Raw genomic sequence first — 20,948 nt, forward strand, 5'->3', positions numbered from 1 at the left:
CGCCCGATTGGCTGTCATGGTCAGATATACATCTGAGAGGCACTTGAAAGCATGCACGTAGAAGCTTGACAGAGATAAACCCATTTCCATGCCGATCAGGTCTGGAACAGCAGTAGGGAGATTGCCATCTTTGTCCCTGGGTCGCCGTGAACAGCGGCACGCTGGAAGTGAGAGGGAGAATCTATTCGTGTTGCATGCCGCAGAGAGGCAGTTTGAGCAGGCTTTCTCTCTCAGGAGAAGAGTCTCGGTCGCCCTGATGAAAGGAATTGCTGATAATCCTCATGATGAGCATTTGAGTGCTGAAAGAGCAGAAGGGCAAGGAGAGATTTTCTCTCAACCAGAAGTGCCGCCACACACGGTCTGACTGGAATTTAGAGTCAGCTGGCAAATGGAAACATAAATTTACTGTGTATATATATATATATATATATGGATAGATAGATAGATCGATAGATAGATAGATAGATAGATAGATAGATATAGATAGATATAGATATTAAAAGGTCTAGTGAACAATATACATCCCCCATGAAGAGTATAAAAGAAGAGTTGGTAATGGAACAAGATGCTGTTTTCAAAAAAGCAAAGTCCAAGCACTTTCACTTGTTACCCTGGGGAGCTATACACTCCCTTCTAGACAGAAAATAACAACTTGTCCACACCACTGAACAAAAAAAGAGCATTGGCTTGAGAAAAGGGAAGCTTGAGTTAACTAGGCTGTATGTTCTTTTTTGTGACACCCAGCCAGGAAACTCCCAGCTCTTTGAGAAAAGATGTAACACTTGCTCTCTCGGCCAGCACAGGTGCTCGACAAACATGTGCATGCAGAGAATAACTGTACTGTATGTATGCTGTCATTATATATTGTGGGTTTGGGTGATGACTGTGATTATTAGATGTTTGTGTGTGTACATAATTTGAAAGGTGCAGAAAATAGTGCTCCATCATGGGGAAGAGGGAAAGAGAGTGCAAATTTGGAGTGTGTATTGGTAATATCAATATTGCAGGGTTCAGTGCTTACTTACATGTGTTTGCTGCAGGTTAGCTGGGAGTTCTTAGCCTACTAACAGAAGTGGAAAATCTTGCGCCATGTGGTTACAGGTCTGGAGGTCTGGGCTGTAGTCCTGAGTCCTTAGTCATGTGTCAAGACACATCAAGTTGTCTGTCCCTGGAAGTTCTGACTGGTACATTCACGGCATCCTCACACCCATCATGAATTCATTCATATTGGGCAAATATGCTTTCTCTCAGGCTCATATTAAAAACAAAAAACAAAAAAGTGACAGATTCGAAGAAATAAACAGTCCAAAATAAGTTGTTACACTTTGCTCCCTGTCTGATTTGGTGGAGTAATTTTTATAGTCTTTTTTTCAGCTAAGTGGTGTATTTATGTGCATTTGCAACATTAAATGAGAAATGAACCCAAAGCTGTGGTCGCTCAAAGGACAGTGTTTCTATTAGCCATGCTTAGACATACAGTTACAACACGGAAATATAGGCAAGTGTATAGCTCTGTTTCTCCACTTAATCTGTGTCACTGTCTGCATACATGACTGCAGCAACACCTGGTGCCTCTCTTTCCATTTTGTACAGTACGGTGGGCTAATGCTCACATGCAGTGAACCTGTGCATATTTGCTCCCAGCTGTTTCTCACACGGGTGTCGGGATGCTCGTGTAGCGCACATCTCCCTGACTGTGTATATATGAAGTCTCAGCTCAGTCTGGCAATGTCAGCAAATAGCATCCGTATCTCATTTATGGAAGCGGACGGCTTGTCATTTCGGTCTGTGTTCAAGGTTGCCCCCTCTTTGGCCACACAATACACAAAGCGCTCAGAGGCCAGAAATAAACACAAACACCGCCACCTTCCACCTGCCACCATAGCTCATGGTTTACAGGACAGAGCAGAACAGAGTCAGATAGGTTTTACAAATCTACTCCTCTGGATTTATTTCCTATTTTTTTATAAAAACCTTTTACCACAATTACATATAAATCAAAATTATTTTTGTTCTGCGACTATATAAAGCCAAAATTTCAATATTTTCCCTGACTATCCAGTTTCCTTTATAGCAGTAATAGAATGGCCTGAAAGCCTCTTTTTCTCACCGTCTTCCAGAAGGTTGTAAAACCTTCTATGTAGAGTGCTAATTGGTAATGTAAACACTCAAATTTCTTTATTAGTAAACCTTTTCACTGGATAATAAACCTTGAAATGTTCAGAAATAAATGTCAGGAGCTCAGAAACAAAGGTTTTGAAATCCATATCACCAAACTTAGCCGTCTCCACACAATGGCCCTCATTTACTAACAGTGCGTATGCACAAATCTGTGCGTAAATGGTGCGTACAAACATTTCCATGCAGACATTGGCAAATGATTACAGCAGCATATTATCACATTTTTAACAGCACTGCTTTAATGTAAAGCGGCAGCAGATTTTTTTTAAACAGTGAGGACTTCAGAATAAAAGTCACTATAATTAACATATAATACACTATAGCGCCACTATCCACAATCTTAAAGAGGTGCAGGTGTTGAATGTCCATGTGGAATACACATGTTCATCAGCAGCAGCTCAGCAGCATTTCACACCTCATTGCGCGGCGTAATAATATGTATGAAACCTGACAAGACGGAGGGATTAGACTTTGAACAAATGTTTTGAGAGCTATTGAGACGAAACCGCGGAGGTTCAGAAACAGAGAGCACCACGTGGGTGGATGCCAAGCAAGTCTACCTACACTGAGAGCTTGCAGATAAAGGTTTTGGAGCTGGACAACTTTCATTTATGTTTGATGTCTGTTGGGAGTGTGTTGTAGGTTTCTCTTTGAAGGTAACCAAGCTCCTCTGAAGATTCAGTCATGGAGCTGCCCAGCCTTGGGCAACGGAGGGGTAAAGCAGTACGTGACAGTACATTGTCTTTATCACAAAGGACAGTGTATATGGCTTAACAAAGTCTAAAGCAGCCAGTATGTGTCTGTACAGAGTAGTATACTGTTCCCCATAAATCTCAATGATCATGAAAATAAAATAGATGAAAAAAATCAGACTGTTTGCCAGAAGGCTTTGTCACCTCTGCTTGCAAATATCACACACTGTCGTGAGCAAATACAACACCAAAATGTGTGCCTGTATTTCACATTTACATTGAAAAATGAAACTGCCTCAAAGTACTAGTATTACACCAGAAAGCGATGTTTATTACTTATGAATGGTGAAGAAGAAACTGACTTTCTGCCTATTTTTTATGAAAAACACCTGTTAATTCCTTTCATTCATTTTGTGCCCCCCTGCATCAACACCAATTATCCACTTTATTAAAACATTATTTTGCACCAGGAACAGAGACTGTGTTGATTTTTTTTTTTTTAAACCCATCTTTATCTTCCACCCCTGTCTCTAAGTGTTCATGGTGCGAAAGCTGGGTAAGGATGAATGGAAGATAGATGAGATTTAGACTTGATTCAAGGTTCTTTGTTATATAAATATTTGTTTCTTAGCACTGTATGTAAAAGCTCAGTCTGGGCAACAGTGTCAAAAGCTGAACTTTTAATTGTATGAAAACAAATGATGGCACGGTCTGAATATGGCCCAAGGCAGTAGGTGGGGAGGGCGGGCTAAAAAACATGCCCTTTGTAATGAACAAGCATAGAAGCGAAGTAAAAGCAAAATGACAACTAAAAACAATCTGCTGGGCCTTGCAGCAGTGTTGTTGTACCTCAGCGGATTACACTCCACGGGGCACTTAAAATCTGTCTGGCTGCCCATTAAGACAGCCACTATCCTGGCTCATTAATGTCCTGCAGAGGAATTAGAATAAACGGTGCTCTACAGACTCACGTTGGCAGAGGCTCTCTGCCTTCTCTCCAGCAGCTTTTCTCCCTCCAGGGACAGCAGTTGTTTGCCCGCGGTACACCAGAGTAGCTTGGAGTGACCAGCAACACCAAATAATTAGATGCTCCACTCCTCCAAATGGCTGTAGCTGTTGAATTCATCCTGACTTGTTACAGCTATTTCAGGGACGATGCCAAATATAATCACTGTGTAGGATACCAACACTCACTTCAATGGGAAAATTGGGTTTGAAAAGCAAAGATTATAAGAAGAGGTTGGGATCTTGAAAGTAGCGAGCGATGACGCTCATAATCAAGTGCATTAAAGTCAAAGGAAAAGAGTGCCTGGAAGGGGACTAGATTAAGTTCTTCTTGTTTTTTGTTTTTCTGAGCAAGTTTTAGCATTTTTTAACAAGTGTTTAAATCTCCTGAAAGGTTATTGCTTCATAGCTTCTTACTTCTTACTTTTAAATTGCAGTTATGAACAAAAAAAAGGGGAAAAAATATATTAGATACCATAATTTGTCAGGTGGAAACCATTGCATCCTGTCAAATACATCACTATTCCTCAGGCCAAGGGAGGAGACCCTCAGCTTTGGTTGTTCTTTTTGTTGCTGCTGCCATGTTCTTGCGTTATAAATGCATCCCGCCACTAGATGCCTCGTTCACTAAATCAATGTCAAATGAAAATAAATCTGTTTTTTTTTTCTTCTTCTTCTTTTTCATTTTAAACCAACAAAAGAAAATCAATGTGTCAGTTCAATAAACTACACAAGTATGTTTCTCTTCTTGCCGTATTGCCGCGGGGAAATGAATTCAAATTTTTCAACGAAAAAAAAAAGAAAGAAAGAAATGTGACATTTTACCAGCTTCAGCTAACGTGTTTATTTCGCATACGCTGAACAAGTTGGTCTGATCATTAATCAAATGAGCAACGGGGATTTGCTGCTTTGGCTTGTAATGCTGTTTACCAGTTTAATCAGTAATGCTGCACGATTCAAATAAGTTTACCCTTTTTCTTAATTATTTTGTTCTTGTATAATCTCATTATGTGTATTTGTGGCTAACCATAGTCCCTGGGGGAAGTTCTGCTGTTTTAGAAAAAAAAAGAAGGGAGAGAAGCTATTAGAGACAGCTGGCAGTGTGGTATCAGTTGTGTTCACATTCATCGGGCATGCTGTAGATTAGGAGCAGAGATGCTACCGGAGGCATATCGTATGTGCAGTCGCATACTCTATGCACAGGCACACAAAGCCACACACAGTCTACAATATCTGCAAGCACAAACAATAAAGCTTTCCCTCCCCCTATTGTCGAATCCTATTCTGCTAAATAGTGACCAAGTATAGGGTGGAAAACACTTTTTTTTTTTTTTATCCCTTTTCTTCTCTGTCTCAACCCATCTTAATATACTTTCATTGGGTGCATAAGCGAGGAGGGAGAGCCTCTTTGTGTCCTTCATGGCAAAATGAGCTTAACCTATAATCAGCGTGGTGGAGATGGCACAGCTCGAGTATCGCGGGGAGCGTTCGGCCCAGAGGTGGGAGCTTTTGCATGAAGCCAGCTGTGAGGCTATAGTATAGTTCCCTGCCTTAATAGTAGGTGTCTGAGATCAGGGGGGGCTGAGATGATCATTTCACATGATGACAGGGGTTTTCCCTTATCACGAACATGTCCACACAATGATAATGTGACCTGACAGTGCTGGTGATCACTGTGGGCGAGGTCTGTTGGTGCTGGTTAGAATGGAGTATTTCCGAGGGTCTACGCAGGCATCACACAAACACACACACACATAACATGTAGTTTTGAATATTTTATGCGTGTGCCAACTTGGAGATCATTCCTGATGTTTTTTGTGGTTTTTTTAGTAAGGAGTCTGTTCACAGCTATCAACACCAAATATAAATGTCTGACTGAGTCTTCTTTGCCTTTTTTTGTGCGTTTGTTTCTTTGTTGTTGTTGTTTTTTTCTTTATTCGCCTGATAAAAATCCAGCTCCTACTTGTGGTTGCAGCTGTTTATACTTACAAATTAAGCAACAGTGATGGCGAGCACACAGCACAATAACATATTCCCAGGCACAAACGAGCTCTCTCAATTACCCTCTCGAGAAAATTCTAGAGGCTTTGACGTAAATCCCTCAGCTTTAACTGCAATAAGCATCCGTCCACCTCTCCAGGGGGAAAGGATCACCTTTTGAACATGCTGAGAGATTATTGCAGTGAACACATGGACACATTTATGAACCTCAGCCAGCTGCAGCCAACAAATGCAATGCAATGAAAAAAAGTGGTCTACCCATGAAAAAGAGATTGTGCTATTTCTCAGAAGCAGTATGAACAAAGAATGTGCTTCATATAATCAATATTGGTATTTATAGAACGACGTCTATTCAGCATAAAACTTCTAATTGACTACTAATTGACATAATGGATGGGTAATAATATGAGTAAAGCTGACAGCTGAGACATGGCATAGACTAATTTGCTTTCTGCTTAACCCTGATTAACTGCTCACCTCAAAGCGGGCTTACACCAAAAAAGAAAAGGCATCTTTCTAAGCTGATTAGGATGTATTTTGACCTCTTACATGTTACATTGTTAAACACGCCTTGCAGGTAAACTGACATTTTGATGGAGGTTTTTCTCTGATTCTCTGAGTTTTCCACTGATCTTTACTTTGTAATGCAAAAACAGTTTGTTTTCAACAAATCAGCAACTTTGGTTATTCTTGTTTTTGTTGTAGGTGGATTCTATACTCAGTCTGTGTTCCCATCTGTGGCCAGATCTGTGATCTTTGAAGGTGTTCAGCTTCATCCAGAATAACTCCTGATATCTCACCTTTGTTACCAGCTATACAGGAGCCAAGACTAGCATCTTGCACTTTTCCTCTTTCGTGGTGCATTGTGTAAATATTGAGATGCTATGCACTCGACAAAAAATAAATAAATTGCTCTTTGGTAAGCAGGTCCTTGATGTGTTTTGAGAAATCATTGTTAGAATTAACGATGGTGCTAGACGTGAGAATTCATCAGTAGGCTGCATCTCATTTGTGCTGAGCTCCATTCATAATGTTATTAAGAAACTGGATGTTTGACAGACAGAGACTGTGTTTCTCTATCATGTTATTGACTCACCTGAGACCAGTCGCAGCAGATGGTTGCCTGTCTCTGAGCCTGGTTCTACTAAAGGTTTCTTCCTGTTAGAAGGGTGTTTTTCCTTCCCACTGTTGCCAGGTACTTGCCCATATTTGGTCGTCTGATTGCTGAGGCTTTCTTACCATCACTGTGGGCTCTTTACCTTACAACATAATGCACCTTCGAGTGACTATTGTTGCTATGTGACTATTTGGTGCTATGTAAATAAAAGTGAATTCAACTGACTTGACATGTTGCCAGTTAAACTAATAAGCTACACCACCTATTTTTACAGACATTTTTTGGTCCCTGTCGCAACCTTTTTGAGACATCAAACTTAAAAATGGCCTTATCGTTTTCTCAACAAAATAAATTCTCTCAGCTTAAACATTTAATATGTTTTATGAGTTTCATTTTAAGTGAAATATAGGCTTTATGAGATTTGCAAATCTCAATCTATTGTCACTTCCATACCAACGTTTTTGGAATTGGGCTTGAAAATATAAACACTTAATATTCACTAAGTAAAAAATAAAATAAAATAAATCTTTGAGTCACGCTGTTGTGATTGGCAAATACTTTCCTTAAACTACACCCCTGCAGATTCTGTTCACAGAAGGCGGCCATATTAACACCTGCCAAAGCAGAGCTACAGTTCCTGCCACAGTACATGGAGCTGGTCTCCAGGACCACATTTTGCAATGACACACACACAGACAGACTTACAAGGTGAGAACAATGCCAGCCTCACTACTGCAGTTCATAATAAACTGACTGACCCTTTGAGGGCGTGCATGAGATTCTGTCTCTCTGTCACAGTTCACAGTGTAAGCTGCAGTTGTGGACCTTTGCAAAAACCAGCTTAGTGTGAAATAAGAAGAAATGCCAGGCTATTAGTGCGTCAATTTTCTAAATGATTTTCTAAATGATTTTCTAGATCTGAGACCAATCGGATTTACTAATCTATCCCATGAAAACACTATTTAAAACCATGACATTCTTGTGTTTTTTGTATTTTTTATCTTTTTTTTTTTTCATTTTATCCACCAGTGCTGGATGTGCTGAACTCATTTTCTTCCATGGCGCAATCATCCTCGTCACACAGTATGAAATAGGATTGGCACAGTGAGGCCTGTCTGGTTTTCCTATTCAGAGTTACTCGAGCTAATGTATGCAGCAGTTGTGACTGTTTTGACTTAGTGAGACGGATAAACACTCCTTTACAACCGGGAATTGCTCTAGATTAAATATTAATGAATGTTTCTTCCGTGTGTGAGAAATTTACATATGAAGACCAGCAATATCAAGCAAGATGGACCAAAAGTGATTAAATTCATCGTTTTTGATTTCACTGTTAAATTAGGTTTGTTATGATGGACCTTTAGAGGAACTAATTGAAAATATGCCCACTTTAAGAAGTCGGGGTGACATGAGTGAGAGGAAGAAGGATTTCATGTTCCAAAAAAACACTGCCTTATGCATAACGAGGAGTGAGACATGACAGGCCTCAACTAGCCTGTTGTTATTGTTCTAGTTGACGTGACTGCGTGGCATTTCATGTGCAGTGGGTGCCAATTACATCCCACTGGCAATCAATGCAAAGTGTCCCCGCTGCCGCTGATATACTATTAAAATGTGGGTTTGAACCACTTTAGTAAGTTTACTTTGCGTATGAAATATCGTCTCTGTTGTTGCTTTTGGCATCTGTGGATGAGAGGCCCGCTTTGAGGTGACGTGCTTTTTGCGACTAATTGTTACGATCAAGTTAAAGTCAAAATTTGAAAAGGACGAGCTGACCCGTTGGAGCGTCTTTTCATTTATCACCTTCTCTGCTCTGGGCTTCAATTTTTGAGCTTAATAAGAGCAGGGAGCAGCAAGTCTGACCGGCGTTAATTTGCTAAGCTTCTCAGCTATAAGAGTTAATTACCGTGAACAAACTGTGAAATACAGATACAAAATAAAGAGCTTAAACTGTTCATGCTTGTAATCATTTCCATAATCATTTCATAAGTGTTAAGTCTCTCTGCCAAAGAAGACTGGCACATTATGAAACGCGTGGACTTCAACGACAGCAGGCTTTCAAGGTCTATATTTCAGAACATGGAGAACGTCGACAGATGCCGAGTCTAATTTCTCTGTACTTAATGCTAACTAAGTTGTAGTTTTTATTTGCAGTCCTGAGGGCTGCTGCGTGGTGCCCCTTAGGCTACAGCTACGGAGCTTGTCCGTACCATCTGACTGCAGATATGATGGCCATGAATATTATCATTATCACTTAAAACATATCCAGAAATTACTAGAGCAGAAACTGAGCAATGACTTGTGCAGTCATGGTGCACAATTTGCACTTTATTTCAGCATGGGCATTCATGGCACTTCATAGCATGGCCTTGATGTTCATTTTACTGTAAGGTCAGCATTTAAAAGGCACAATCTGTAATATAACTATGGGAACCACTTATAACGCATTTTCATGCTGCTTTTGGATGATCACTAAAAGCAGCTGGGCTTTGAGACATTATAATCACAGACAATGTGAAAAAAGTGGACTGAAAGGGTAGCTGGAATTAATGTCATATATGGATTGTTACAATTTTCAGTAGAAAATGAGGGTCTATTGAAAAATAAACACATCCTAATGCATCTTTGTCACTGACCTGACCTGAGAGTAATGCATTGCAGGGTGGAACACACTGTCATCTACGTCAAGTTTAGCCATCTCCCTGTAAGGCAGGTGATTTCTGAATGACTTATCCAGTTGTGTTCTTAACAGATCAATAGAGCAGTGCACTGAGGGACCTATTATACTGTTTCCTCTTTAGATTCCAGCGCAGTTTGAGAGGATCTCAATGAGAATGAATCAGCACTGTAGTCCTTTTTGTTCCCGTGAGAGACTCTGAGAAATATCTTATTCATGTCTACCTCATCTTTGCAAAAGTACAGGGGGAATGGAGCAAAAGAATGCTAGACAAGCTTTCTGTAAATTGTTACTGTGTAGATAAAGTGGTAGTTGCATTAAATGCCATCTAGGTATCTCTGACAGCGTAATAATTGTTTGTGCTGCCTGATGACGCACCCGTGTGAACGTGCGGTGTGTCCAAAATGCTGCGCGCTGATCAAAGTGGCTGTGTGAACATTTTCAAACGTGGAACTTGATGCCCGGCCTCAGGCGGAGCCCAGCTGGAACCCGCCTCAGCTATGTGGTGTCCAGTAATCTCGCATCTGTTCTCCTGATACGATTTATGTACACAAATCTATATGGGAATGTCTGTTTCTACTATTCATATATGTTAAATTAGCAGTAAACTGTGGTATAATGTGCTCTCATTAAGCATAGCAAATTTAATTTTAGCTCAGTGTCTTTGTTATTGAATGAAAACAACACTAGGCAACATGAAAGCTCATCATTGCAGCAACACAAATGCACCCGCAGCGAGCACCTTATCAGTTAAAGTGAGTCTGTGTGTATGCATGTCCTTTGTTTTTTACTTCCATAGACACAAATTCTGTAATTTGAATGAATGCCAATAGGCTGTGCGTGGCTACAAGCTGCTCAGTTTAGCATTATTGGTAGGCGCAACTGAACAGAACAATGTTCACACTGATGGAAGGAGTCGAGTTATAATATGCAGTGGGTTGGAGGCCCGAAACGAATGCCCTTGTGTGATTGATTACGCGCTACAAGCTAATGAGATAAACAGAGCCTGAATCGATTCAGCCGAGGTGGAATCATGCCAGAGGGGCATATGCAGCCATGTGCAATGACTCTATTGACACGCTCATATTCAAAGGATCGGTGAAAGAAACCAAGCTCCGGTTTCAGCTGAGAAGAGAGCTGTGTCCTCTTCCACTGCACGGAGCTGCTTTATACCCAGCACTGCAATAAGGGTTATTGTGGTCAATTCAAACACTCACGATGAGATCTGACAAGCTAGATACTTACTGCTAAACAACCACTGTTAAGGAAACCTTTTTTCAAAAACAGACAAGAAAATGGCATTGTAACAGGCCACCTAGAATTAGCAGATGGCAGAGAATCTTCTACTTTAGATGGTGACAAAGCCTAACAGCAGTTTACAAATGTGAACAACCATCAGCATGGGAACTATTTTCTGTAGCTGCTGCAGTTTTGGCTCATTGGCCAGTGATAGATATTCCAACTACTGAGGTTGACCAATTAAAGCTTTATGTTTCAACAAGACAACTAGGGGAGGATAAAAACGGCTGGGCCGGGCACCTGTGAGTGCCTTTCCAGGAGCTAAATGCTGAGCGTGTTTAAGGCGGTGAATTAGAAACATTGAGTCCAGAGACAAACTATTTCATATAATTGTGGTCACGCGTGAGATACTTTGTAAGGTTCAAAAGAAGCTAAATACTTGTTTGTCCCACTCCCTGGGGCTTGACCTTACACACCAATATTCCAACATGAGTTGTATTTTTCCATGTTGCATCTTAATTTCTATCAGCACGGACAGCGTTTGAAACACAGATCGAGCATGGTGGATTTTAAGCCTTTTCACGCTCTCCGATAAGCACGACTGCAGGGAAATACGACCAAACTCCTAGAAGGGCATTCACAGGGGGCGTGTTCACTTGACTGCTTTACGATTGTGTCACTCAAAGTCTTGTCTGCACACTAGAGGACACGAGGGGGAGATTCATCAGTCACCGAAAATAGGGAGTGGAAGATAAAGTACAGTAGAGTATGGCATTATTAACTTTTTTTTGCAGAGGACAAAGGGGACGGGTGTGCCAGTGTCTACGTGCCTCCAAAGGCTTAGAGGGAAAACACAAAATTTCATCAGTGTCCAAGTGCATAAAAATTAATTTGTTGTAGTGTCTGATGATAAGCCTTTAGGCAGGAAGGCAGCAGAGTGGCAGGGTTGTTACAATTCCTACACAGATGAACAGTTCAAAGAGAGAGGCTTTTTCATTTGCGTCCAGACTTTCCCCATGAGACTGACATTTCCTTTTGCCGCAAAAGATCATCTGTGTGTTTGTGTTTGGAGGTGCATTATCGTTAAAGGCTTAACATATATGTTTATGTGGCCTGTACAGTACACTTTAGAAAGGCAGGATCTCCTACATTAAACGAGGCTTAATCATTAAAAGTTAAATATGTGAAAGTGTTAAGTAGCTTAAGCATCATCACAAATGATTCTTGTTTTTTTTTTTTTTTTTTGCTCAGTCCTACATTTAAAACAGTGAACTCATATATAGCAACTGTAAAGTATAATACTGTTTAAACTGTAATCCTGTAGCAAGCTCTTCATTCAATTTCAAAGAAGTGTTTTTATGTTAAGTCTAGAAGGCACAGCTTAAATCTACGAGTTATGTAAGAAGCCCAAGCTTCAGCTAAAGGAATCACGTGCTCTTTGTACTTTAGAAAAATGATGTAGTACACATCTCCTTCAAAAGACGCTAAACTGGCTGATTCCACGGTTCAGTGGTTGTACGGTGCAGCAGCAACAGTGATGCTAATCACCACATGACTCATGGTGATTGGCAATGTTCGAGTGAGGCCTCGATGATGCTAAATTTGAGTATAGCAAAAATAAACAGGCTTCTGCACTACATTCAAAACTGGGAAATCAATATGGTTTCAGCCACGCCACACTGCAAATGAAAAGCATGCATGCCATGATAATGGATATGGATTCCTGCTTGTGTGGCTCATATTTCAGCACCATGCTGTGCTAAAAATCTTCATATTTAGCACTAAAGGAGATGGTTGATGGTTGTGCACAGGAGAGGAAGTGAATTTTTTTCTGGTGTGACCTCTTTTAGAATTACTGCCAAAAGAGCAGAGGAATAGTCACTTTGTGTGGCTGCAATATTCTTTTTGAGTAGACCTTTCCTTTAACCTATAACTGCTTAGCATATAGTACTGTAGGTGGGTTTAAAAGGCCACTGCCAGATCTGCCTGCTGCTGCTCTTATAATTAGTAGCGGTCAGAGGCCAGCACAGCAAACACAGAGTGGAGATGAACTTTTAGACGGCGGGTAAAATGCAGCAAGGTAGGCAAACATTACTGTATGCAGAAGAGACAGTGAGGAATCAAGGCAGAAAGAGCTACATTAGAATACATATCCTGCTGAGAGAAGTTCCATCACAGTCTTGGGATGTCTCACATTGTTTGTAACTACTAAGACACCTTGTCTGCATCAGGCGTCCTGGTGTGTCTTTCTGTTTGTGAGCCTTTGATGACGGTGTGTTTGTGTGTCTCTCAGGGTCACAGCGTTGTATTCCGGATATATTTGCTTCGTGAACAAGTTGTGGGTTTTTCTGTGGCTCTCAAGGATGATGTTACCAAGGTGATTCTGTGGTTGTCACAGGAAATATTGTCCAGCCAAGATGAATCTGGTCATAAAGAAGATACAATTTTTATTTTTTTATATATTTCACTGGGAATCATCGGATCATCTAGGATCATGTTTTCATGGCTTTATAAACTCTTATGATTTCGATCAAAGCATATAGGCTCCTTGATGTTAATGGGACGTGGGTGACTATAAACATAAGCCATCCCCACTTATATTTAACTGGCTTTAATCTAGATATGTTTTCACATTCAGATTTTAATTTAAACATTTGGTTGAATACTTTCTTTATATTGTCTGCATATTCTCAGAAATTATCACTGAAAAGCAGTGTCTGTGTTGATGGACATTAAAAGGGTTACATGGCAAGCCTAGTTAGCCTGTGATGTTAGCTTGCATAAGCAGACTACACAGCTCTGACTAGAGCCCGGCTGATAAAGGATTTTGGAGACAAAAATCCAATATTCCGATATTTCTCTGACACCATTAGCCATTTATTTTATTTGCTCTACTCCACAGCTCGGATTAGCTGATTGTTGTTTGCCGCACTCCAAACACATGTTGCAGAGTGCCCTCTGATGGACAAACTATGCAACATCAACACTCCTAACATGTCTGAAGGGTGTTTCTCCCATTTCTTCTTTCTTTCTTCTATTTTACACATTTCATCCTTGTTTCTTTTTGGACCAAAAATTACAGCGGTGAAGTTCCACTTTCAAAATCTCATCAGCGCTCACTTCAGTGTAATTACATTTTTTCTCCATTTGTTAAGCTCTCTCAAACAAGAACAACATGCAAGAATGCTTTATCCCACTTTAGTTCATTGATTTCCGTTTTGAGTTAAACATCAGTGTGCTTTGTTTTGTGTTAGTTTAAAGAAAATCTATGCAGATGCAAAGTTGTAGTTTTCCTGCAGAGAATCTTATTAAAACAGGTGATCAGTGCTACTAAAGAATAAAAAAAAAACACTTGAATAATAAAACTGCAAGCATTATGTCAAAAGCAGATAGCTTAACAGATTAAATAAACAGGCAATGGCTTCATGGGGATCGAAATAGACAGGCTTTGAGTGTGGTCTAAGGCGGTGATTACTTCAGCATCCAGATCGATTAAAATTGTCCAGATCACCAAAGTCATTTCCTGAACCAAGCAAAGGGGATGACAATTTGTTTTTTGGACCACACACGAGCAGATTTTTGTTAGTTTGTTTCGTTACTTGTTTGTGCCTGGCTTTCATCCTGAGCTTGTGTAATGAGTGATTAGGGAGGCCAAAAGGGCTAAATGTAAGAGGGTTTAACCCAGTGAAAAAAAGAAGAAAGGGTATCCTGCAAAGCCGCGTTAAGCTTCAGTTATCTGATAAACGCAGTGTGCCCAAAGTAGCTTCAAAAACCAGCTCCTCACTCGATTAAGAACAATGTAGTACTGTCCTGGCTCCATAAGGAAGGAACAAAAATAACAAACCAATCTTAGGAATACCTTGTGATTGCTGAAGTTTTATCGATTGGGTGTTAACCACTCAATCGATAAAACTCGCTCACACTTTCCTCCATTGTTGGCGGGTAGAAATAATTAGGAGTGTTAGGATCCAAACAAAATACATTTTTTCAGTACCATTGTAGCCTTGGTAAACAGCTGCAAAGTGTCTAATAAATGCCACACGCATAGAGTGTGTTCACTTCTTAAAATATCAGGGGTTGTTCATGTCCACACAGAGTTGTGTATTTTTTCGGAGTTTTTGATTTTCAAGTCGAAATTCAACACACAACTGACTTGGTTTAAATAATTTCCATCCTGACATTATTCCCTCTCTCGTTTAAACATAATTGCACCATCATGAATCACTTATACCTACAAAGAGCGATCAAAATATAACTAATAATAAAACTGAAGTAGCTGGGAAATGTACACCTACATCTCAATCAAGGCAATAAAATTTAATAAGCCTTTGAAACCGCAAACAGTGGTTGAATCCAAACATATTGTACAAACATGGCAAGAGATTTCGTTAATCAAAATCCCCTGATGTCAAAAGGAAGAGGGGGTGAAGAAAAAAAAATAAAAAGACAAAGACTGAAAATTTTCCTCTGGCTCAGATTAGCACACACAGCACGTAGGCCTACAGAGATACCAACACTGAGTTTTCTCACAACTGAATACTGACAGGAAATGTTAACTCAAACCTGTTTGCCCCAGGAAACATCTCAAGGTTAAGAGAAGCCATGCATGAGGTCTGTATTCTCTGAAAGAAGACCTGCGCCCTTAGACCACCTGAGCCATTTCTTTTTCTCTCCGAGGTACCAAAATACATCTCCATCCAGCTTTCCAATGTAACCAGTAGCCTCAATTTGTCTGCTTGGACCTCTGTTTTGCCTAAAGGCACTGAAGTTGATTAAAGAGACGGTGTCAGATATGAAGCACCTCTCGCAGACCGTTACCAGTTGGAGGCCAGAGTGCTCACGCGGGTGTTTTTTCACATGGAATCACCTTGACACAGCACCTCTGATATCACTGGGCCTTAACTCAATCTCACCATAGTATGGTGTTAGATGAAGCAGGCAATAAGCTGTGAGGATGAACGGACAAAAAGCAATACACCCAAGCTCTATTACTGTTAATTGAACTGGAAAGGAAGAGGGATATGTTAGAAAGACAGGCAACAGGGAGAGAAAGAGATAGTACATGGGGGTAATATACAGAGAGAACCTCCAGTAATAGCAATCTTATCTCTAGGTGAACTTAAGGTATGCAAGAGGTTAATTCAGTGTAGCATCGGAGAGACGGGTCCATTACACCGTCTCATCTGAGATATAGAGGCATGATGGTATCGCTACCTATCTGGGAATAAAAGCCAATTTGTGTAGGGATTTAGAGCTAATTGTAGATGCATGAAATCCAAAATGACTTCTCGTGTGTTACCAGCTGAAAACAAATGTGCTTCAGAAGTTTCGGACTTACAAGCTGATGAAAATTAATCACTTTTTTCTCTTTGCTGTTTTATTAGCAAAGATTTATTAGCAGAGATTGTCATGCTTGCTGTCTATAGATTATGCATTAATCCAAATCCCATTTACAGTACAGGCATTAATTTCCCAAAGGTGTCAGACACAAGTAACATTTTGCTCAGCAGCTCTGAAAGAGGAAGAGGAGACGGGACCGTCATTTGCTCTTCTCTGTTCCTGTGAGTGCAGACGTCTGATGGGTCAGGAATTCTGCAACAGCTGGGGCCACAAACACACAGGATATATTCTGCTCAGTCAAAGCTACCTGCGGCATGCGAGACTAAAGGACATCTACAGGTTCTGTATTTGCGTTATCTCAGAGCTCGTATTGCCTTCGTTGGTATTTTGAGCGACATTTCCTTGAGGTCATTCATTCCACTCAACATCTGATGTGTTTAGAGCTGCTCAAGGCTGAGCGAAGAAACAAATAATTTCACATTCAAGTGGCATGTTCTGATAAGCACCTGACAGAATTTCAAAAAACCCCAAACTAAACTGTCCACCATGATTGTTTTGCTGTTTTGTGATTTACAAATCACATTGCATTATTCCTAAGCTGCGGGCTTCTTCTGGACTCCGCTATCCAACAACTGGAGACTGTCTCACTACGATGTCCAAGAGATGAGTCATCAGTGACATCAGCAAATGTATTACATTTAGGAATGAAAACGGGGTACTGTGTATGAAAATTGCTACAACTGCTGTAAACAGTACTTCTGTTACATCCTGTGAATTAAAGCTAACAGTGTGCACTTCAGCCACATCCTGATTGTTTGACAAAAATCCACTGTGGTTGGGTGGAGAGGCAAAAATTACAAAATGCATTGTAGCACTGCACAGTCTGATCAGACTGGGAGTCAAATCCTTTGCTACATGAGTCTTCCAGACAAAAGTTGTCTGTCTTTAATGTTCCGCATCCAAAGAAGCTGGTGAATAGCAGCTTAAGGACAAATGCCCTCGCTCATTCATCAAAACCAGACAACCACTTCGTGCCCGGTGGCCCCAGTGACAGATGAAGACCAAAACATCTTCTGGGGGGCAAGAGCTTTGGCTATTTTTTATATTTTTTTTAAATCCATATGTGCTTCCCCTGGCTGCTCCCTACGCTACGGGATTATAGAAAGCCTCTCTACATTTTGTCTTGAGCAATGAACTGCATGACAAATTGCTCTTTGCACTTTAAGCCGAGTTCAGTAGGGTCCCAAATTGGCATTTAAAAGTGTGCAGCGAGAATGAGACAGATGTGGCTGAAGCGGGCTGTGAAGACGCGTGGAGACGTAAATCACATTTTGTATTTGGAGGCGCGGGGAGGCAGCCATCAGGGAGAAGTGATTATATTTGAAGGCCGGTATCAACTGGAGTCTTCGCTGCATATTGTTAGAAGTCGGCTGAAATGGGAGGAGAGTGCGCTGGTCGGAAAGGAGAAAAGAAATTAACTCACATAGAAATATGGGATTCCACGTTTCTTTCAAAGCTCTGAAAAAGCCTTTGAAGAATGACTGCCTTTCTAAACAACCTAATTCACCTAGGCGCAGATAGATCTGAATTTTTACACTATCACTCAAAAGCATATATATTTATGCCCACAGAAAACAGCAAACTATATTGATTTGAGAGCTGAACCTAAAACGGTCTATTCTTACAGCTTCACAGAGCACATAAAGACACTCTGGCAAAAAGGAGAGTTTACAGCTTTCTTTAATGCTGCATAAATGTGGGACTGTCCAGAAATTAGATAGCAGCAGCAGTCGAGGTGATACACTCTTTGTAACAACAGCACTCCCTAAGTGCTCCACTCTGCAGAGGGCTGTCTAGCACATCGACATGGGTGGTGAGACCATAAAGACTGACTTCTATAATGTAAAGTTTAGACAGCTGCTGTCATTATTCGGTGTGACTAACCAGTCTTTGCACAACAAACACAACAATAACAAGTTTGCAAATAGCAAAAATCTCCAACATGGTTAGCTTTAAATTAACATTAGCATCAGTAATTAGCTTTACATTTTAAATATCAATACAACTTGTATTGATGTTGGGGAAAAACCTTAAACATAATTCTACCTGAAGTTCAGAAGACGGTAATAGGCGGAGCTAAAAAAACAAAACAAAAAAAAAGACTTCAGATCTTATAGAAGTCTATAAAAAATGTATTTCTGCCCTGACCCTTTTTTAAACAAGACCAATGGATGATGTCACAGTAGGTATGTCCATCATCTGTCTACACTGTCTTACCAAGCACATTTATAAATAAAGTAGCTTGATTACCTGAGCCTATGAAGACATAGAATCAAGAGCTGACAGAGTTGAAATAGTAAAACCTAATAACAGGTCAATTTAAATTTTACATAATTTATCAACACTGTTAGTTAGCTAATTAGCTAACCAACCTGCACTTATGATACCCATTTGTAGGGAGACTTTGTCACTTGTTAGTCTGTTCTATAGGATCATGTTGCAGCCATGCAGTAGCATAGCTACACAAGCCAGGCTTGTGAAACAGTTACTTTAATACTAGTATTTTGCAGTTCTTTTCCCAGTTACCTGAAGGCTTACAGCGGGTGAATTGCTGAGACTCAGTCACACAATGAGTTAAGAGTCAAAAAAAAAGAGGCTAAAACGCTTCAGAGCGGCTGGCTTATAGTCTAATTCCCAGTTACTCTGGCACTATGGGTGACCCATTCACATTACTTGGTCATTTTATTCAGTGTCAGTATTAAAGCTTCTGATTGATGCGGGTTTAAATTCAAATATGAGGGCTAAAACTGGCTATTTTCTCTGGTTTCTCAAAGCCTGTGCTGAGCAGCGTCCATTTAAATGTCAAGACAGCGGAGATGTGCATGAGCTATCTCTCCCGCTCACTCCTTCACACACACAAGGACCAAGGCAATCATGGGCTTACACACACATGCACACACTTTGTATTAGCTTAATTATGAACTGACTTTGACTCTGACTTTCATTTTGCAGCTTAAACCGCCCATGCCCCCAAATGCAAAGGAATCCATAAAACCCTTAAACTTCCCCGGATAATTCTTATCATCAGTGGCTCTGTGAAGTGTCTCGGTGTACTTTAGAGGATTTTTTTTCGGCCTCTGCATTTGTTTTATGAAGGCTGAGTTGCAAACTGTGTTTGGTTTGATGTTTGCATATGTTATTGATTTTTTTTCTGAGTGCTCAGGGTGGTAAATAATCACAGTGGATATATTGCTGCGCACGCAAGTTTAGCTTTGTTTACAGAGACAGAGCTGTTTAATTGCACTTTGTGCTTAGTGCTCAAAGCAGCTTGATATGGAAATTTATTGGATTTTCGAAATTTGTTCAGTATAATTGAATTTATTGCTTGGCTGTCTCTTGTTTAAAAGAGATTCTCAAGAAACTGCATTGCACTATGCAACGTATATATCTGCCTATTAGGTAAAACTTCTTAACTTTTAACTGATGTTAAAGCAGCAGTGATTATGACTCAGCCTGGAATCAGCCTAACGCTTTATAACATACAGCATTCATATTTTAAAGGGCTGTTTTGGAAACAAAACTATTCTACGACCACTTTTCACTTTGATTGAACTTAACTGAAAAATATAGCTAAAGAAATCTTTCTGATCCCACTGTTTCCTTTCTCTCAAAGAAAATTGTCATCTTGGTTTATTCGCCTTAACTTCCTGCAGACCTTCTCATTTTGACTGCTGTCGTCTTTGCAGTACCTCCTCGATGCTTTTGTTTTGTCTCTACATTTCACTCGCACTCGGTCTGAAGACATTTTACAGACACGGGTTTAAAAATCAAAACTAACAATGTCTCCCTTACGGCTGCAGCAAGCAAATTGTGAAGCAGAAGGATGCTTCGGAAAAACAAATACATCGTATTAGGAGATGGGCTTTCCTTACCTGCTCATATGGGTTTCTATTATGTGGAGCAGGCACAAAATTGTCAAAAAAAATACACCAGTTTTCCCCTCTGAGGTCAGATAATAGATTAAGCTTGAGACCTCCACGCCCCCAACTTCAATGTCAGTCACTCCCACTGAGCCCAGCTTTTCGGTAGTAAGGAATTCTAAGTCTCTTACACACATTGCTGCAGTTCATCCTACCAATCATTTCATGAAGCCCCTTTTTTTTCTTCCTCTTCTTCTTTTTTGCCTTAAGCAAGCGTTACACATGGTTGAGCATCTACAGGGAGCCGCGGTGAACCTGCCATCTCAGTATGACAGGTTGGTTTCCAAATAGAGATAATTCCCACAACCACTGAAGACATAACTGCATATATTTGCATGAATAAAGCAAACCTATAGATCTGTATGTACTATATGTGCACATATTGTGTGTAATATGCAGCAATCCTCTCACACACTGAAGGTAAGGCGCTTAGCAGAAAGGTAATTGGATTCTGTGAGATTATCAGAACGGGCATCTCTCCCACCATTAATCCGCACAGTGAAATATGCAGATGAGAGTTTTTTATCTTTGCTAACATCTACAGTTTGTAAACAGATTCTTTACCTCTGAATTACATCAAACAAGCTCTTAAGAAAAGTCAGTCAGCAATTACACCACAATTCCTCCAGTGTCTGCAGCGTGATCTGCCGTGTCAGCATATCCAACTCTTTGTTAGGACACTTGCAATTAGAAGAAGAACTTCTTAATGGTGAGAA

General features: G+C 40.3%; 1 protein-coding gene across 5 annotated transcripts in view; it reads left to right on the top strand.

Annotated features, from left to right (window-relative positions):
* Positions 1–20,948, top strand: part of b3gat1a (beta-1,3-glucuronyltransferase 1 (glucuronosyltransferase P) a) — a 98,680-nt gene that overhangs the window by 657 nt on the left and 77,075 nt on the right. The window lies entirely within an intron of this gene.

Source organism: Astatotilapia calliptera, chromosome 14 (assembly GCF_900246225.1).
Source record: "Astatotilapia calliptera chromosome 14, fAstCal1.2, whole genome shotgun sequence".
In the NCBI taxonomy this organism is placed as follows: Eukaryota; Metazoa; Chordata; class Actinopteri; order Cichliformes; family Cichlidae; genus Astatotilapia; species Astatotilapia calliptera.